At 38.8% G+C, this 18,894-nt stretch overlaps 1 protein-coding gene across 2 annotated transcripts in view; it reads left to right on the top strand.

Annotated features, from left to right (window-relative positions):
* EIF2B3 (eukaryotic translation initiation factor 2B subunit gamma) overlaps nt 1–18,894 on the top strand; it is a 119,043-nt gene that overhangs the window by 21,704 nt on the left and 78,445 nt on the right. The gene's annotated exons all lie outside the window — the stretch shown is intronic.

Genomic DNA, 18,894 nt, shown 5'->3' with positions numbered 1-18,894 from the left:
TAGTACCTTATCCATAATTTTTAGGTATTTGTAACTGTTTTTGGGTTCCTAGTCCATGAGATTTCCAACACTAGAAGCCTCCATGCTATACACTTAATATGCATTATTTAATTTAATCCTCCAACTACACTCTGAGGTATGTTGTCTTTATCTCCATTTTTTCTTTTCTTTTTTTTTTGCAAAGATATCCCATATTTATGAATTAGAAAAATTAATATTGTTAAAGTGTCCACACTAACCAAAGCAGCCTACAGATTCAATGCCATCACTGTCAAAGATCCAGTAACATTGTTTACAGAAATTTAGACCCCTTATAGCTAAGTGTACTTTTCCTGAATCATATTTTTTGTTTTTACATTTTTTTCAAGATCTTGTAATAGCCTGTAATGGAAAAGAATCTTAAGAATATATATATATATATATATATATATATATATATATATGAACTGAATTTATATATAAATACATCTTAAGAATATTTTATATATATCCGTGTATATATAAGCTGAATCTTTGTTCCCATTTTACAGGTGAGGAAAGTAGGGCTCACAGAGGTTGAATAACTTTCCTACACTTCAGGTGGAAAGAAAGACTGTACATTAGGTGCCAAAGTCTACTGCTAAGTTGCTTCAGTCATGTCCGACTCTGTGTGACCCCATAGACGATAGATAGCAGCCCACCAGGCTTCCCCATCCCTGGGATCCTCCAGGCAAGAATACTGGAGTGGGTTGCCATTTCCCTCTCCAATGCATGAAAGTGAAAAGTGAAAGTGAAGTCGCTTAGTCGTGTTCGACTCCTAGCGACCCCATGAACTGCAGCCTACCAGGCTTCTCTGTCCATGGGATTTGCCAGGCAAGAGTACTGGAGTGGGTTGCCATTGCCTTCCCCTAAGTGCATTGACTAATTGAGGGATTAATAGAATCATGTCTGCTGGGTACAGTCAGATGGCACTTATCTCCTTGGAAACTGAACTTTTATTTGAGAGTGCAGTACTAGAGTGGGTTAAGAACATGGTGGGATTCCCAGGTGGCTCAGTGGTAAAGAATCCACCTGCCAGTGCAGGGGATGCAGGAGACACAAGTTTGATCTCTGGGTCTGGAAGACCCCCTGGAGGAGGAAAGGGCAACTCACTCCAGTATTCTTTCCAGGGAAATCCCATGGGCAGAGAAGCCTGACAGGCTACAGTCCCTGGGTTCCCAAACAATCAGACACGACTGGGCAACTGAGCACAGAGTTACAGTACTGTACAGCCTCCAGAGGAAACTGCTTAGCTCTGCTTATTGACGCTTTCTAATTGATTCTTGTAGGAAGAATAGGAATTTGTGATGGTGTGGAGATGAGGAAATGTAGATGTTACTAGTATGAAGGAGGAATTACTACAAAGCTGAGAGATGAGGGGGTGTTTTTACCTCCAAGTTGTGTAATCTGAAGGCCTCACCCAGTGTTGAGCATATATACCTTTAAAACTTATACTCAAGTCTATGTTTTTTTGAGATGTACTAAAAAATAAAACTTATCAATTAAATAACTTAATTGGTACTCTTTTTTTTCTTTCTGGGTTGCTGTTGTTCAGTCACTAAGTCATGTCTGACTCTGTGACCCGTGGACTACAGCACCAGACTTCCCTGTCCTTCACTATATCTCAGAATTTTCTCATACTCATGTCCATAGAGCCAGTCATACTATACAATCATCTCATCCTCTGTCACCCCCTTCTCCTCCTGCCTTCAGTTTTTCCCAGCATCAGGGTCTTTCCCATGTGATGCTCTGCATCAGATGGCCAAAGTATTGAAACTTCAGCTTCAGTATCAGTCTTTCCAATGAATATTCAGGGTTGATTTCCTTTAGGATTGACTGATTTGATCTTGCAGTTCAAGGGATTGCACCACAATTCAGAAGCATCAATTTTTTGGTGTTCGGCACTTCTTGATGGTCCAACTGTCACATCCATACATGACTACTGGAAAAACCATAGCTTTGACTATACAGACCTTTGTTGGCAAGGTGATGTCTCTGCTTTTTAAATATGCTGTCTAGATTTGTCATAGCTTTCCTTCCAAAGAGCAAGCATCTTTTAATTTCATGGCTGCAGTTACTGTCCGTATTAATTTTGGAGCCCAAAAAGATAAAATATGTCACTGTTTCCAGTTTTCCCCCTTCTGTTTGCCATGAAGCGATGGGACTGAATGTCATGATCCTAGTTTTTTTAATGTTGAGTTTTAAGCCAGCCTTTTCACTATTTCCGGATGGCAGCCTGAATTATATCCATTTAAGGTTAATTTGATCTTTTATTTTTAAGTTGAACAATTTGGAAGAAAACAGAAAAGTAGATGAAAGATGAAAGTGAGAAGCAACAGCGACCTGCTTTGTATTAACAGCTGATTATTCACACAAGATCTCTCTCTGCAGCCAGTTGAGCACTTTTAGGGATAATTAAATTGGCTAAAGCTTTATAAATGAGTACATTTGAGAAATTAATTAATTTACTTCTGTTCTTAGAGACTACTCTAAAGTAGGGAGTTAATTTATTGGCTAAATATCAGGATGTAAGTTTCATTTTCTGTGGTGTTACCTAGAACATTTTCTCTGAAGATTGCAAAGGAAATCTTTCATATTTATTGTGTGTGTCTGGCCTGTGTTTCTGATCCCTACAGCCACCTTGATAGGTAGATGGTATTACTCTGTTCTGCAGTTGAGAAACCTCATACTCAGAGAGCTTAAATAACCTGCTCCAAATCCCATCCCTGGTTAGGTGCTGAGCCAGAGCTAGAACCCAGTCCTGGATTTTGAGATGCATTTGTGCATTTCAGATGCCCATGCTTTTTTTACTTTATCATGTAGTCCAAAAGTCTACTTTAGACTTTTGGCTTTAGAACAAGTTCAGTGGTCTGGTATTTTTCAGAATTATATTTTCCTCTTCTTTTTGTGTGGTTGATAGTTATTTTTATATATAGAACTCTTTTAAAGTATGCGATTTAGTGTAGAACTCTTAAATATTTTTATGTAAAACATTAAAAATTAGCAAATCTCCTACCGAGACTCAGAGAACTATGTTGTCTTCCAAGAGTGCTGCTTTTGTTCCTTGATATCTTTCTAAAGTGGAGGGAGACCCAGTATTGTAGGGAAATTTTCTGTCCTGTTTAGAGCCATATGAGCAAAAAGTCTGGCTCTTCTTGCGCAGGAGGAGCACTGTCTCTTGTGCAGGAAGTAAGGATTCAGTCTGTGATCACCACATAAAGCAAAGCTGGCTAAGTCCTTGGACATTGAGCCTGACTTACATTAGATGCTCGTCTGATTGTCTGAAGTAATTAGGCTTTGGTGCCATTTTTGTGCTTTAGAAACAATGCCACCATTCCTTAGGTACATGTTTTGAGAACAGGTTAGTGAAGTATATTTGAGAGGCCTCAGCAGACTAAATCCACAGTGATGTTCTGTAACCTGTGGTTAAAGCACTTATATTGCAGATCTCATGGCTTCCTTTAATTTAGAGATTGTGGAGCTGATAATTTTCCATTTAATCTAGACAAGAATCTTTCTGTGGCCTCAGGCAAGCCTCATTTACCCTCTGCCTCAGTTTCACAACCAAGAAAATAGGGATAATAATACCAACACAGTAGTTAGAGGTTAAGCTATTTAAATCCTTTGATGTCAAAAAAGAACTATTGTTATATGTCTTATGAAACACCTAGCATGCTACAACAAAGAACAAACTATGCTGATGAAATCCCCATTGGAGAGACAGCTTATTAGAAAGATTGAGCGTATGTGCTATTTTTAGATGTTCAAAAAGCTAAGTGCAAGTTGTTTTCAGTTGAGTGTTTGATGTCTGTAATAAATTATAAATCTCTGTCATTCTTTCCTGGAACCTTTCATTTTGCCCAGGGATTTGTTTTTGGCAGATTTTTATCTTGAAAAGAATGAGTACAGGGTAACATCTGAGAACTTGGCCCCAACTTGCCTGAAAACTTTAAAATGGCAACTTTCCTTCTTATGACTGCTTTGGTGGGCTGAGGTTGCCTGGGAGGGCCTCAGTATATCCCCGAATATGCCTTTGCTGAACCTACTGGTCGCATAGTGAAAAGCCCAGGAGTTATAACAGAAACAAGTTAAAAAGTTAATTGAGAGAATTTTTGAACATTTTTTCCCATTTCCCACCCCTGCTCTGGGAAATCTCGATGGAGCTTTTCTTTTGACTGTAGTAATTTAGTATATGTATTCACAAGCTTGAAATGTTTTCATCTTATCCTTGTTGGAACTCTGGTCTATAGGATAGGATTTTGCAGCCCTGTACCACATTCAGTAGCCAGAAAAAACTTTCAAGTCCTGTGTGAGCTTGATTCCTTTGAGTCTCTTTCCTTCTACTGGAAAACTTTCATGGAATGAGGGCTGTAGGGTAGGAGGGAACTGTGATAATAAGGATTGTGATAGAAAGCCCAGGGTGTCATCATAAACTCTCGATACCTTGGGTGACAAGTAGCCCACATGGCTTAGGTTTTTTGAAACTCTTGGCAGGACCACCTATCCTGCTTTGAATCATAAGGTAGCCTGACCAGTGAAATGGACCCATGTGTACAATCTGTGGGAAGTCAGTAAGCATTCTGTCAGCATGAGCAGAGTTCATTTGAAGTAGCCTGTAGCTACCCAACCTTTTTTCAGCTCTTACCTTAGGTATCATCCTCTCCAACAAGCTTTCCCTAGCTTTCTATTTCTAAGACTGGATTAGCTGCCATTTTTCTGTAATCATAGAGAGAATTTAAATTATCTGTTATAGCATCATCTCCCTTCCCTAGACTGTGGAATAAGAACCATATCTGGACCTCTCAGAGAGGCCCAGAGAAGATGTTCAATATTTGTTAATGAATAACAGACAGAGGTAAGCTCTTCATAAACATTTGGAACAAGCTTCTTACTCCTTTAATATAGACACAGATGTTTATATGAGCCTAAGTGTGAGTGGATGAGATTCAATGATTGTAGACCAGAGGGAGCATAACACTGGCTGCTTGGCGTTTACTTTATTTTCGTCTGTAAGTTCCCACCAAGCCTTAAGTTTACTGACGTTGCTAGGCCTCTGTCCCAAGCAAGTTATCCCAGCGGGAGGGTTATTTTATTTTATTGGAGGGGTAGGATAGCATAGTGAAAAGAATACACACTTTCAAAGGAAATCCAAAAAAGAGGATATATGTATATGTATAGCTGATTCACTTTGCTATATAGCAGAAATTACACAACATTGTAAAGCAAACTGCACTCCAATAAAAATTAATTTGAAAAAAGAGTGAGGACTATTAACTTCAAAACAAATTTTATGAAAACTTTACTGTAAAAAAAAATACTTAAGAGCATATTAAATTTTCACATTGCATAATACATGTGGGTACCATGTGGAATCCAGAACCTTTGCTACCTCTCATCACCTGACTTTAGTAGTTTTCATGTTTGACTTCTTTCTGTAGTAAAACAAGGTCTAACCCAGAACACTGTAGGTACCCACATTATAGTACTTACCATACAGTACTTTAATTTTGGTTACATGACTCCTTTCCCCACTGGATTGTGAGCTCCTGGTGGGTAGGGTTGGCATCTTGCTCACCTCTCTTCTTTCAGAGAAAAGTATCTAATGAAAGTAGGAAAATAATACACCTGGTTACATTAGGGATTCAATATATGTATGTTTTTTTAATTAATAGGATATTTTAAAATGAGACGTTAAGAGATAGTGCAATTATTGGTAGTGCCAAGGAATAGAGTATGACAAAATGGTTGAGTGAAGTGGAGAAAAAAATCATCAGAAGTGAGGTCAAGGAACCCTAACAATGAGGATGTTGACATTTTACTGAGGTGATAAAAGAAGGAATGAAAGGAAGATAGTTTTAAAGTCTTTCAAAAAAATGCTTAGTATTTCTAGCTCAGAGTTTGTTCCTAAAAATATTAGTGCCCTGCCTACCTCTTCTCATAGCCTTTTCCATAAAGGTAATCACATCCTCTTCTTTTAGCTACTTATTTTGGTATTCACCCGTGTATCTCTAGATAACATGCTTAAATTGTTACTTTTGATTATAGACACTGTTTATTGATTACCTGCTATGAAGCATGAGGATTTTGCTCCTTCTAATATAGTTATGGGCTTCCCTAGTGGCTCAGTGGTAAAGAAACCGCTTGCCAATGCAGGAAGCGTGGGTTCCTGGGTCAGAAAGATCCCTGCAGAAGGAAATGGCAACCCACTCCAGTATTCTTGCCTGGGAAATCCCATGGACAGAGGAACCATGGGGTCACAAAAGATTCGTACGTAACTTAGAGACTAAACAACAACAACAACAATATAGTTATATTGTAATTTTAGAAGATAAATATTTAGTGTTTATTTGACTGTGTAGTTTGACCATGTATACTGTTGAGCCTTGTAGTCATCTACAGTTTTTTTCCTTTACCACACCATTTCTTTTTTGCCTGAAGGGTAATTATCATAGCTTGTCCTTTCCCAGGCTTCATTTTCTATGAACTTTCTTTTGCCACACCATGGAGCATGCCAGATCTTCCCTGCCATTCCCCTTGCTTTGGGAGTGCAGAGTCTTTAACTGCTGGACCACCAAGGAAGTCCTTCTATGCACTTACTGAATAACCCCAACCTTTTTACTAGTTGTCTAACCATCTAAGATATTTAGACTCTTTCACTATTCTATCAATTTCATCTTCCTACAGAAGTCTCTCCCAGAGTAGTAGTGATTGCCTTCCATGCCTGGTGCTCAGCTATCATTCTGTCATTTCCCTTCATCATCATGAGGATTTACTTTACCTCTTTTCTTCAGTTTCCTGGAATCCTTATTTTCCTTTTTCTTGGTGTACTCCCTTTGTTTTCTGAAAAACTTACTAGCGCTTCCTGACAAAATTTGTTTTGGAGCTAATTTTTTTTTGAGATTTTGCCAGCCTGAAAAATCTCCTTATTCTACCCTCATACTTGATTGATAAGTTTGACAAGGTATAGAATTCTCAGTTGAAAAGCTGATCCTTAAGAATTTTGAAGACTTTGATCCATTGTCTTTACCTTCCAGTGTTGTTAAGTCTTTAAGTTTTATCATTACTAACCTTTTAAATCTGATTACCTATTTCTCTGGAAATTTGTTTCATCTTCTCTTTGTCCTGAACGTTCTGAAATTTCACGATGATGTACTTTCATGTGAATCTGTTTTATCCAGGCGAGCCCTCCTCTCAGTGAAACTGTTCAACTTGGATTTTCATGTCCTTCAGTTTAGGGGACCTTTAAAAAATCATTTTATTGATGATTCTTATGTGTTTTTTTTTCTCCTTTTTTTCTGGAAACCTATTCTGATAATGAATCTCTTAGACTGGTACTCTAGTTTTCTTATCTATTCTCTTATATCTTCCATTTCTTTATCTTTTTCTCAAGTTTTATGTGTGGATGGGGTATGTTGACTGTGAGCTTCACTGTAGGGTAATATGATAATGTGGTTGGGGTGTTTCAGGAGAATCTCTTATATTTGTATTTTTAGGTTTTTTCCTCTTAGACTAGTCAAATTTCCCAGAGAGAACTATTAAATTCTGCTGCCTGAAAGGTGAAGACATGAGGGTCAGGACTAGGGTTGTGGCAGGGAGGGGAATTGGGTATCTGAGAATCCTGTATGCATTCTTTTTAAAATCCCTCCTTTTCTCTAAGGTACATCCCCTCTCCCTGCTGCCAGTTGTGATTATGCTACCCCAGTCCAGATATCCTCTATTTTATTCTCTTCAGCCATCTGCCACGGTGAGACCCATGCAGTAGTTGGATTGCAGAATAGAAAAGAGGGATCTTTCAAAGGACCTGTTTAATTTTAACTTCTCCCTTCCTAGCTATATACTCATATCAGTTTCTGAGCCCTTTGGGGAGTCTGGTATAAACTGAGTTTGTAGAAAACTTTTCTCAGTTTTCCTACAACTGACTGGAGTCATTTTTTTCAATGTTGTCTCCTCTCCCATTTTCCTGTTTTTTGTGTGGTTGTGCCCATTTAAAAAATCTTATTACTACTATTTCATTGATATTTTGAGAAAGGAAATTGTAGTTGTGCTTTTTCAATCTATCATCTTTACTTTAAAACTTTCATAATATCTGAAGAAGAAGAGCTGACAAGGGAGTTCCATAGCGGCAACATGGAGGAATACATGATTTTGTCTGTTGTCATTTGCTTCATGTCATGAACTGGGATAATGGAGTGAGAGAAACAGGCTGGAAATGGTAATGTGTAAGGAGTTTGCCTACTTCCCTCTGGGCCCTTTGGTTGGAGGACAGTATGCAAAACAGAGAAAACGTCCTAAAAATTCCTTTGGTGCTTTTATAATTATGAGTGGTAGACTCTTAGGACCTTAGAATTAGAAAAGGTTTATAAAGACATCTAATCTAGTCTTTTACCCTTCACAAGAATCGTTTCATGACTATTTCCCATGGAGATTATGCTATGCTTTGTTTGAAAACCTCCAATGGGTATTTCTCATGAGGTTCTAGATACTAGAACGTTTCAGTAATGTTGAACTCATCAGTGCTCCTCTTGTTGTGTTTTGTTTTTTTGGCCCCAACATGTGGCATGAGGGATCCCTAAGTTCTTCTCTTCTCCTGTTTAAGGATTGCTAGGTCTCATGATTTTCAGACCCATCAGCATCCCTGTAACTTCTTTTGATGTCTCTGATTTGTCAGTCTCTTTTAAAATGTTATGTTCAGAAATGTGACCTGAACAGTGACAGTGGTATTATTTACATCCTATGATTTGGAGGTCATTATTATGAGCAATTTATTAATTTTTTATTTAAGTATCATTAATTGACTTACAGTATTATATTGGTTTCATGTTGTATGACATAATGATTTTATATTTTTATACATTACAAAATGATCACAGATTTCTTAATTTCAATAAAAGCCAAGTCTTACAATCATACAGTACTTTACAGTTTTCAAGTATCTTGTAATTTAACCTATCTTGAGGAACGCTGAACTGGAAGAAACACCACCTGGAATCAAGATTGCCAGGAGGAATATCAATAACCTCAGATATGCAGATGATGCCACCATTATGGCAGAAAGTGAAGAGGAACTCAAAAGCCTCTTGATGAAAGTGAAAGTGGAGAGTGAAAAAGTTGGCTTAAAGCTCAACATCCAGAAAACTAAGATCATGGCATCCGGTCCCATCACTTCATGGGAAATGGATGGGGAAACAGTGGAAACAGTGTCAGACTTTAGTTTGGGGGGCTCCAAAATCACTGCAGATGGTGATTGCAGCCATTAAATTAAAAGACGCTTACTCCTTGGAAGAAAAGTTATGACCAACCTAGATAGCATATTCAAAAGCAGAGACATTACTTTGCTGACTAAGGTCCGTCTAGTCAAGGTTATGGTTTTTCCAGTCAGTTGTCATGTATGGATGTGAGAGTTGGACTGTGAAGAAGGCTGAGCGCTGGAGAATTGATGCTTTTGAAGTGTGGTGTTGGAGAAGACTCTTGAGAGTCCCTTGGACTACAAGGAGATCCAACCAGTCCATTCTGAAGGAGATCAGCCCTGGGATTTCTTTGGAAGGAATGATGCTAAAGCTGAAACTCCAGTACTTTGGCCACCTCATGCGAAGAGTTGACTCATTGGAAAAGACTCTGATGCTGGGAGGGATTGGGAGCAGGAGGAGAAGGGGACGACAGAGGATGAGATGGCTGGATGGCATCAGTGACTCGATGGACGTGAGTCTGAGTGAACTCCGGGAGATGGTAATGGACAGGGAGGCCTGGCGTGCTGCGATTTCATGGGGTCGCGAAGAGTCGGACACGACTGAGAGACTGAACTGAACTCAACTAGTTTTTTTATCAGCTGTGATTTAGTGTTAAGTAGCAAGAGGCAGTGGCACCCCACTCCAGTACTCTTGCTTGGTAAATCCCATGGACGGAGGAGCCTGGTAGGCTACAGTCCGTAGGGTAGCGAAGAGTCGGACACGACTGAGCGACTTCACTTTCACTTTTCACTTTCATGCATTGGAGAAGGAAATGGCAACACACTCCAGTGTTCTTGCCTGGAGAATCCTAGGGATGGGGGAGCCTGGTAGGTTGCCGTCTATGGGGTTGCACAGAGTCGGACACTACTGAAGCGACTTAGCAGTAGCAGCAGTAGCAGCAAGATGCCTGACCGAATTTAAGTGTAACATAGGTATGTATAAAGAAGTAGATTCATTTAGCACCAACTATTTTTTTGGGGGGGGTGTGTATTTTGGAAGGCAATATGATGGCAAAGGGGCAGATCACATAGTATTTCTGAGCCTACTTTTTGTCTATAAAATGAGTTTAACTATTTTGATATTTTAGAATTATGTGAATTTAGAATTAAATTCAAATATATGTAAGAGCTTTGTAAATGGTAAAATGCTGTCCAATTTTAAGTTACTTGTTTTTGCCATCAACTTAGAGATAACATAGCCTTAGGGAACCAACTGAACTGATGATGGTAGCAGTAGACTGTAATTAGTTTCCAAACTGGAATCTTTATGGATCAGAATTCTAAAAGTATGTGATTCATCAGGCTATTGCTAAAAAGGTTTTCAGAAACACGTTTTAATGAATGAACTTGGATGGTAACATCTCTTTAACCAGAATGGTTAGCTTGTTATGGATTTTTGTGCCTAATTGACTTCTCTGATTAACTGAGAATTGCCATACATGGATTATTACTTTGGAATTAATTCAAGCTTTTTATTTTAATTGAGTATATTTCCATTGATATAAATATTGTATAGGTTATAGGCATACAGTTGGTTAGATAGCATCACCACCTCAATGGACATGAATTTGAGCAAACTCCAGGAGATAGTACAGGACAGGGAAATCTCGTGTGCTGCAGTCATGGGGTTGCAAAGAGTGGGACACAATGACTGAACGCACCACACACATAGTGATTCACAGTTTTTAAAGGTTATACTCTATAGTTATTATAAATATTTATTGTATTCCCCATGTTGTACAGAAAGTTTTCAAGTTTAATTAAATTTAGTGAGCCTCAAAATTACATTTCACATGATTTAATCTTTCATGAAGATTCCCAAAGTGAACTTTAAGGTCGCCACTATTATTAATGCCACTGAACCCAGAATATGGCTCTAGATAAAGAATTGATAATAGCTTGACCCTGGTAATCATACAGTTTTGTGCCATGAAGGGCTTCAAAGTTGGTGCAGGCTTTTATCTTATAAATGAGGAAACTGAGGCTCAAAGAGGGAATGACTTATTCAGAGTCACATGTGTAATTAATAGGAAAAGTAAACATGTCTAATCTTAGAAGTTACTTTTTAGGGATGATAAAATTCTGATTTTAGTTTCTTTTTTTTGTTGTTTGTTTAAACTTGATAGTTGTTTGTTTCTCATATTGTTATAAATGCTCCTCTTTCACAACCCTCTGCTGATCTTCTTCCAAACTTTTAGGTTTCTAAGTAAACTGGACACTTTCTATGTCATCTACTTCAGGGTAAAATTAATATTCAAGTTACAGGCAGAAAATATATAATGTAATTGTAAGAGCATACTCTGTGGTCTTGAAATGGAGCAGTGATACATTTATCCTGTGGCATATGTGTGTCTGACACAAAGAAAAAGAATGAAGTTATTTATTATAAATTCAGAATAATAGATAATTTCAAAGTGAAAGTTTGATTTGAGAAAATAAAAAGCTTTTGTTATTTCTCTATTAATAGCAGTACATTTGGAGATTAAAATTAAATTGTAGATATCTAAATCCTGGAAGAGATGTAGTCAGCATTCTTATGTAGAACTCATTTAACAGAAATTAACACATTCTCAGTTAGTTTTTAGCTTCGCATAGGAAAGATGAGTAGAATTCTTCCATTTGTTCTTAACCTGAAGAGGAAAACTTACTGTAGAAAGGTGAATGAGCTAAAATTATTATAACTGTAAATGTTGAACCTGCATTTAAAAATTATAAATCTGGCATATCACCCTCTAGCCATGCTGTCCAGGACAATGGCATTTGATTTCTTTCTTTCAGACATTTCTGCCTTTTCTTTGGAGGCAGCAGATTTGTCCCCTACCTCATTGCTTCAGGAAGCTGCCAAGTTACCTCTGTGATCCCTGCCCTAACTCCAAATAGTCACAAGTTCTACAGAGGACACTCAGCTCTGTCAGAAAGTATGCTGTTTCTAAACATCTAAAATTGGATGTTCTAATCTTTGAGTCAGTTTAAACAAGGAGAGGGAAGTAACAAGATTGCCAGTATTTACTGATGCTTTTGTTTGCTAGTAGCAGGTTGAATTCTGAGGATACAAAGATATAAGAGCTCCTTATGAAGATCAAAATCTAGATGGAGAAAAAACAGCTTAGTGATTTAAGGTCAGTAATGGATCGGAAAAGACCTTATCTCTAGATGAGACAATATATTGACTCTTTGTTTTCCAGTAACTATGACCTGAATCTTGATGCGGTGGAAAGAGAGAATTGGGAAAGCATTCTTGGCAGTTTACTCTAGCAAATTAACATTAACTGTGTGGAGGGGGGATTGTGGGAGAGAAGCTGACTAATTAGGTAGGTGGAGTCACATTTTGAAGAAAAGATTCTGATGCTGGGAGGGATTGGGAGCAGGAGGAAAAGGGGATGACAGAGGATGAGATGGCTGGATGGCATCACCGACTCAATGGACGTGAGTTTGAGTGAACTCTGGGAGATGATGATGGACAGGGAGGCCTGGCTGCGATTCATGGGGTTGCAAAGAGTCAGACACGACTGAGTGACTGAACTGAACTGAACTGAATGTCATGGTAAGGAATTTGAACTTAATCCTGCAGAGCGATGATTTCCAAAATAGAGTGTTCTCAGAGCCAGAGGGTGTGCAGGATGGAGTCCCAGAGGAAAATATTTGAATTTCTAGTTCTTATTTTCTTGGGCTCTAAAGTCACTGCAGACGGTGACTGTAGCCATGAAATTAAAAGATGCTTGCTCTTTGGAAGAAAAGAGATAACAAACCTAGACAGCATATTGAAAAGCAGAGACATCACTTTGCCGACAAAGGCCTATATAGTCAAAGCCATGGTTTTTCTAGTTAGTCATGTACAGATGTGAGAGTTGCACCATAAAGAGGCTGAGTGCCGAAGAATTGATGCTTTTGCACAGTGATGCTGGAGAAGACTTGAGAGTCCCTTGGACAGCAAGGAGATCAAACCAGATAATCCTAAAGGAAATCAACCCTGAATATTCATTAAAGGACTGATGCTGAACTTGAAGCTCCACTACTTTGGCCATCTGATGTGAAGAACCAGCTCATTGAAAAAGACCCTGATGCTGGGAAAGATTGAAGGCAGGAGGAGAAGGGGATAATAGAGGATGAGATGGTTGGATGGCATCACTGATACAACGGACATGAATTTGAGCAAACTCCAGGAGATGGTGAAGAACAAGGAAGCCTGGCGTGCTGCAGTCCATGGGGTTGCAAAGAGTCGGACATGACTTAGAGACTAAACACAACAATTAGTTCTTTTAATGTTATTTCTTCTTTTAAAAGTATCTGTTTTTTATATGTTATAGAAAGAGTATATTCTATCATTTATAGTGACTTGTGTGTTTTTAAATAAATTTAAGTGAGAATAAATGGATAAGTATTTATCTTTTTGTTTGGAGAACACTACTTTAGGGCAAGAATTCACAGAAGAACTGTACAAAAAAGATCTTCACCACCAAGATAATCACGATGGTGTGATCACTTAGCTAGAGCCAGACATCCTGGAATGTGAAGTCAAGTGGGCCTTAGAAAGCATCACTACAAACAAAACTCATGGAGGTGATGGAATTCTAGTTCAGCTATTTCAAATCCTAAAAGATGATGCTGTGAAAGTGCTGCACTCAATATGCCAGCAAATTGGGAAAACTCAGCAGTGGCCACAGGACTGGAAAAGGTCAGTTTTCATTCCAATCCCAAAGAAAGGCAATGCCAAAGAATGCTCAAACTACCGCACAATTGCACTCATCTCACACGCTAGTAAGTAATGCTCAAAATTCTCCAAGCCAGGCTTCAGCAATACGTGAACCATGAACTTCCAGATGTTCAAGCTGGTTTTAGAAAAGGCAGAGGAACCAGAGATCAAATTGCCAACATCTGCTGGATCATGGAAAAAGCAAGAGAGTTCCAGAAAAACATCTATTTCTGCTTTATTGACTATGCCAAAGCCTTTGACTGTGTGGATCACAATAAACTATGGAAAATTCTTAGAGGTGGAAGTACCAGTCCACCTGACCTACCTCTTGAGAAATCTATATGCATCAGGAAGCAACAGTTAGAACTGGACATGGAACAACAGACTGGTTCCAAAAAGGAAAAGGAGTACGTCAAGGCTATATATTGTCACCCTGCTTTTTTAACTTCTTTGCAGAGTACATCATGACAAATGCTGGGCTGGATGAAGTATAAGCTGGAATCAGGATTGCTGGGAGTATATGCAGATGACGCCACCCTTATGGCAGAAAGTGAAGAAGAACTAGAGAGCCACCTGATGAAAGTGAAAGAGGAGAGTGAAAAAGTTGGCTTAAAGTTCCACATTTAGAAAGCTAAGATCATGACATCTGGTCCCATCACTTCATGACCAATAGATGGGGAAACAGTGGAAACAGTGGCTGACTTTATTTTGGGGGGTTCCAAAATCACTGCAGATGGTGACTGCAGCCATTAAATTAAAAGACCCTTACTCCTTGGAAGGAAAGTTGTGACCAACCTAGACAGCATATTAAAAAAGGAAAATGGAGACATTACTTTGCCAACAAAGGTCCATCTAGTCAAGGCTTTGGTTTTTCTGGTAGTCATGTATGGATGTGAGAGTTGGACTGTAAAGAAAGCTGAGCACCGAAGAATTGATGCTTTTGAAGGGTGGTGTTGGAGAAGACTCTTGAGAGTCCCTTGTACTGCAAGGAGACCCAACCAGTTCATCCTAAAGAAAATCAGTCCTGGGTGTTGATTGGAAGGACTGATGTTGAAGCTGAAACTCCAATACTTTAGCCACCAGATGCGAAGAGCTGACTCATTTGAAAAGACCCTGATGCTGGGAAAGATTAAGGGCAGGAGGACAAGGGGATGACAGAGGATGAGATGGTTAGATGGCATCACCAACTCAATGGACAGGAGTTTGGGTAGACTCTCGGAGTTGGTGATGGACAGGGAGGCCTGGCGTGTTGCAGCCCATGGGGTCACAAAGAGTTGGACACAGCTGAGCTACTAAACTGAAACTGAAGCAGTGGAAATTGGGGTACAGATTAGAATATGGGAAAATTGCAGTGAGAGAGACCAATTAAGATACTGGAAAAATATTTTGAGGCCTAAATCAGGACAATGGAAATAAAAGAGGAGGACTTGGGGCCAGTGAAATATGGGGATGGGGTAGGGGAACTTGGCCAGAGAAAGAGGACTTCAATCCTAGGCTCTGGCCAGCTTTCTGACTTCAGATCCTGGAAGGTGGTGATACTGTGATTAAGTTAAGGAACAGAGGAAGGATATTTAGTTGAAAGCCTAAGGATTGTCACATTTCTTATTTACATTACTAAGTTGGTCATTCCTTCCTGCACCTGCTTGTCCAACCAGAGTAAAAAATAAAATGGCAGCTGGCCCTTTGGTGAGCACTTTGGGGACTGATGACTGTGAATCTTTTCCAGGCATTTTCAACGAAAATTGAGCATAGTGAGATCTCTATTGCAGTTAGCCATGGGTAATTATTAAAGATTGAAGGCAGGAGGAGAAGGGAGCGACAAAAGATGAGATGGTTGGATGGCACCACTGGACTTGATGGACATGAGTTTGTTTGAGCAAGCTCCAAAATTTCTTAATGGACAGGGAAGCCTGGCGTGCTGCAGTCCATGGGGTTACAAAGAGTCGGACATGACTGAGCGACTAAACTGAACTGAACTGAATTATTAAAGCACCAAACTACTCTTGGAGATTGGATTGGGACTGGACCACATAGAAAAATGTAAACTGTGACAATTCACAGTTGTACCAAATAGCTGAATTCATTAGTTCCTTATTGGCAGGGGTAGGCATTGGGTGGTGATTTGGATCATAGTCATTGTTTGTGGAAGTGCTGAGTGGGTAAAAGCATGGTAGTTACTTTACCCTGACAGTTTTTTTCCAGGGGAGTAAGTGTGTTTTTCTTTCTCCTTGCTGTAGGAAATTGTTTGCCAGATTGTGTTACTTATAACAATCTATCATGGAACAGCTGCCAGGAAAAGAAAAGAGGCTATTCCCAGTAGCTCTTCCCACCTCCTACCCTACCATTATCACCACACATGCATACATCCGGTTTTGTTTTTTTCTTCTAGTTTTACTCAGTGGTTTTGGCTTGATTGAAAATGTTCTTATAATGACAGATTTCGGGACTTTGCCGTGGCTTGGTAATTGGGTTTTCTAAGCTCTCTTTGTTTGCTTTAGCCAAGACTAATCGGCAGCAGTTCAAGTTTTGAATTCTGGGGTATCTTGAACACTAAAGTGCTATCTTCTACCTTCCCTTGAAGACCTTGTATGTTTCCACTTGGTCAAAAATGCACGCATTTACTGTCCTTTAGAACTGTACTTTTCACCCTTGATGTTGCCCTCGTTCCTTTACAGGAGCAGGCTTGGGTAAAGCTTACTGAGGACTGATAGGATAGTGAATAGGGAGGTCTGTGGAGATGCCAGTTGGTCTCTGCAGATGACACATACTCTGATGTTAGAAAAGAACACAAGGCAACTGAGGGTTGATGTCTCCCAGGAACTTTCAAGTTAATTGCATTTCAGATACACAGTTGCTTCACAGTCCAAACAGTCCATGTTTATTCATGGTTTGTGGTCACACGTGATCAGAAATACTTCTGGCTCTTTTAGGAGTTTTTCCTCTTTCTCTCTGTGGGTTCCAGTTAGTAGAAGAACATTTGCATTTCTAGAATGGCCTTTACATTTTTAGAATAAAAATTAAAACAATAGTCATTTATTTTCTTACAATTATAACTTTTATTAAACAAAAATGAACAGTATTAGAAAGATAAAAGGATGATTTCATTTTCCTTTTAGACTTTAGTTTCTTCTTCCAGGATTTCTAGCCTTGGAAACAAAGTACATTGATCAGTCAGCAAAGACTTTCCTTTGGAAATGCAGTTGCAAAGAGAACAAGAATGTGTTTGGTCTCAGTGAGAGTGGTGCATTCTTTGGGAACAGGCAGGAAGAGGGCCTGACGGAATAGCACCTCCATCTGTATCCCAGGTTCTGCCCTTTCAGACTGAATCCTTTCATTTCACATTGAGAACAGATGGCAACCAGACACTAGGAGGAGGGCTCTGTTTCTTGTGCTCCTTGGGGATTTTGCATTCAGTTTAGCAAAAAGTCATCTAAAAGCAGAGAGAAAAATGAGGCTGCAGACTGTTCACAATTATGCAGGACTTGTTTGGCATTCATTATGCTGACAGGTTTGTTTTCTGCAGATATTGAATGATAACAGCATTAATTTTCCAAGACAGCATTGTCACCACTTCAGAAGCATCTGCATTGGGGTCATTTCTTCACTTTGGAGTACAGTTAATAACTTAATTTATTGTGGAACAGTCAGCTTGCAGAAATCAGTCATCTTACTAGAGAAACTTAGAAAAATAGAAAGGATTTTTTTTCTTCAACAAACTGTTATTTTCATTGTAATGAGATGGGGTAACTTCTGTGCGGCTCTAGTGAAATGTCTTTAGTAACGGCCCATGCTTCCTGCCTTTCTAAGTACTGTTAACAAGAAGTGGGATTCTGCAGGCTATTTCTTCCTTAGCTTGCATGTATGTGGGCTGATTTGTTAATGTTTGACGGTTCCTGGATGGTGAGTTGCAGGCTTAGGAATTTTTTTTCCTAAAAAGAAGATGTTTATAGGAACTTTTTTTTTTAAGCTCAGTTAAGATCCAGAAAGAACTAAGAGAGCCTTAATAAGTAGAAGAGTAGAAAAAGAAAAAAAATCCAAATTTGAACTTCTTAAACCTGAAGCCTTCAAAAGGAATTGTTTACGTTATAAATAATGAGTTTCATGTAGAAAAAGAAATGATGGTCCTAGTACAGATTCTGTATTTGGAATAGGAAATTACAGGCAGTAAGATAAGGCATTCTGATGGTTGAGTCTCACTTTCTGAGCAAGTGTGATTCTTTTTCCTAGAATGTAAGTTGAAATTATCTATTTCCCCCAAAGCAAGAATCTTGATTTTAAATTAAAATCTTAGAAAAGTTGGAGCCACTTACAAAAATTTCTCTAGATATTCACTTTATTCTTTAACCTAAATAATGTAGTCCAGTGTTTTTCAGACTTTTTAAAAATAGCAGAATTTGTATTGTTATGAGGATTAAATGAATGCTTTTATACATACCCAAGGTTGTAGTATAATGGTTTATTAGCTTGACTGTTTTCCCAAAGAGGGGCACATTATAATATATTCATCCTATTATTTATTTCCTAGTATTATAGCAAAGTGACTGCTTTAAAATAAAGCATTTCACAATCTTATTGGATAATCAGACTGTGTGAAAGCACCTTTTAAACTGTAAAGAGACATATAAATTTTAAGATCATTAACTCCATAGTCACAGAAATAGACAATGTGATGGTTTTCATACTCTCTTCCTTAGAGCCCAGGATTCCAGAGGTGCCTCAGGGACAGCAGCAGTAAGGCACACACAAAGGGGAGGTAGGACTTCCAGACCCTCCTCCAACACAGTTCAGCTAGAACAACCCTATTTATTTTACCTATTCCACCACTGTGAAAAAGGTCTGAGGACAAGTGTCTAGTTTGTGTGTGCTTCTGAGAGAGACATTGTGAGTTTATCCTGTGATGATTTTGTGTGATCCTTTGTCCCTTGTGATACTGACTTTTCCTCTTCTCCTTTGACAG

The sequence above is a fragment of the Ovis canadensis genome, chromosome 1 (genome assembly GCF_042477335.2).
Source record: "Ovis canadensis isolate MfBH-ARS-UI-01 breed Bighorn chromosome 1, ARS-UI_OviCan_v2, whole genome shotgun sequence".
Taxonomy (NCBI): domain Eukaryota; kingdom Metazoa; phylum Chordata; class Mammalia; order Artiodactyla; family Bovidae; genus Ovis; species Ovis canadensis.
Note: the sequence above shows the minus strand (reverse complement) of the source record. Positions and strands in the feature narration are given on the sequence as shown.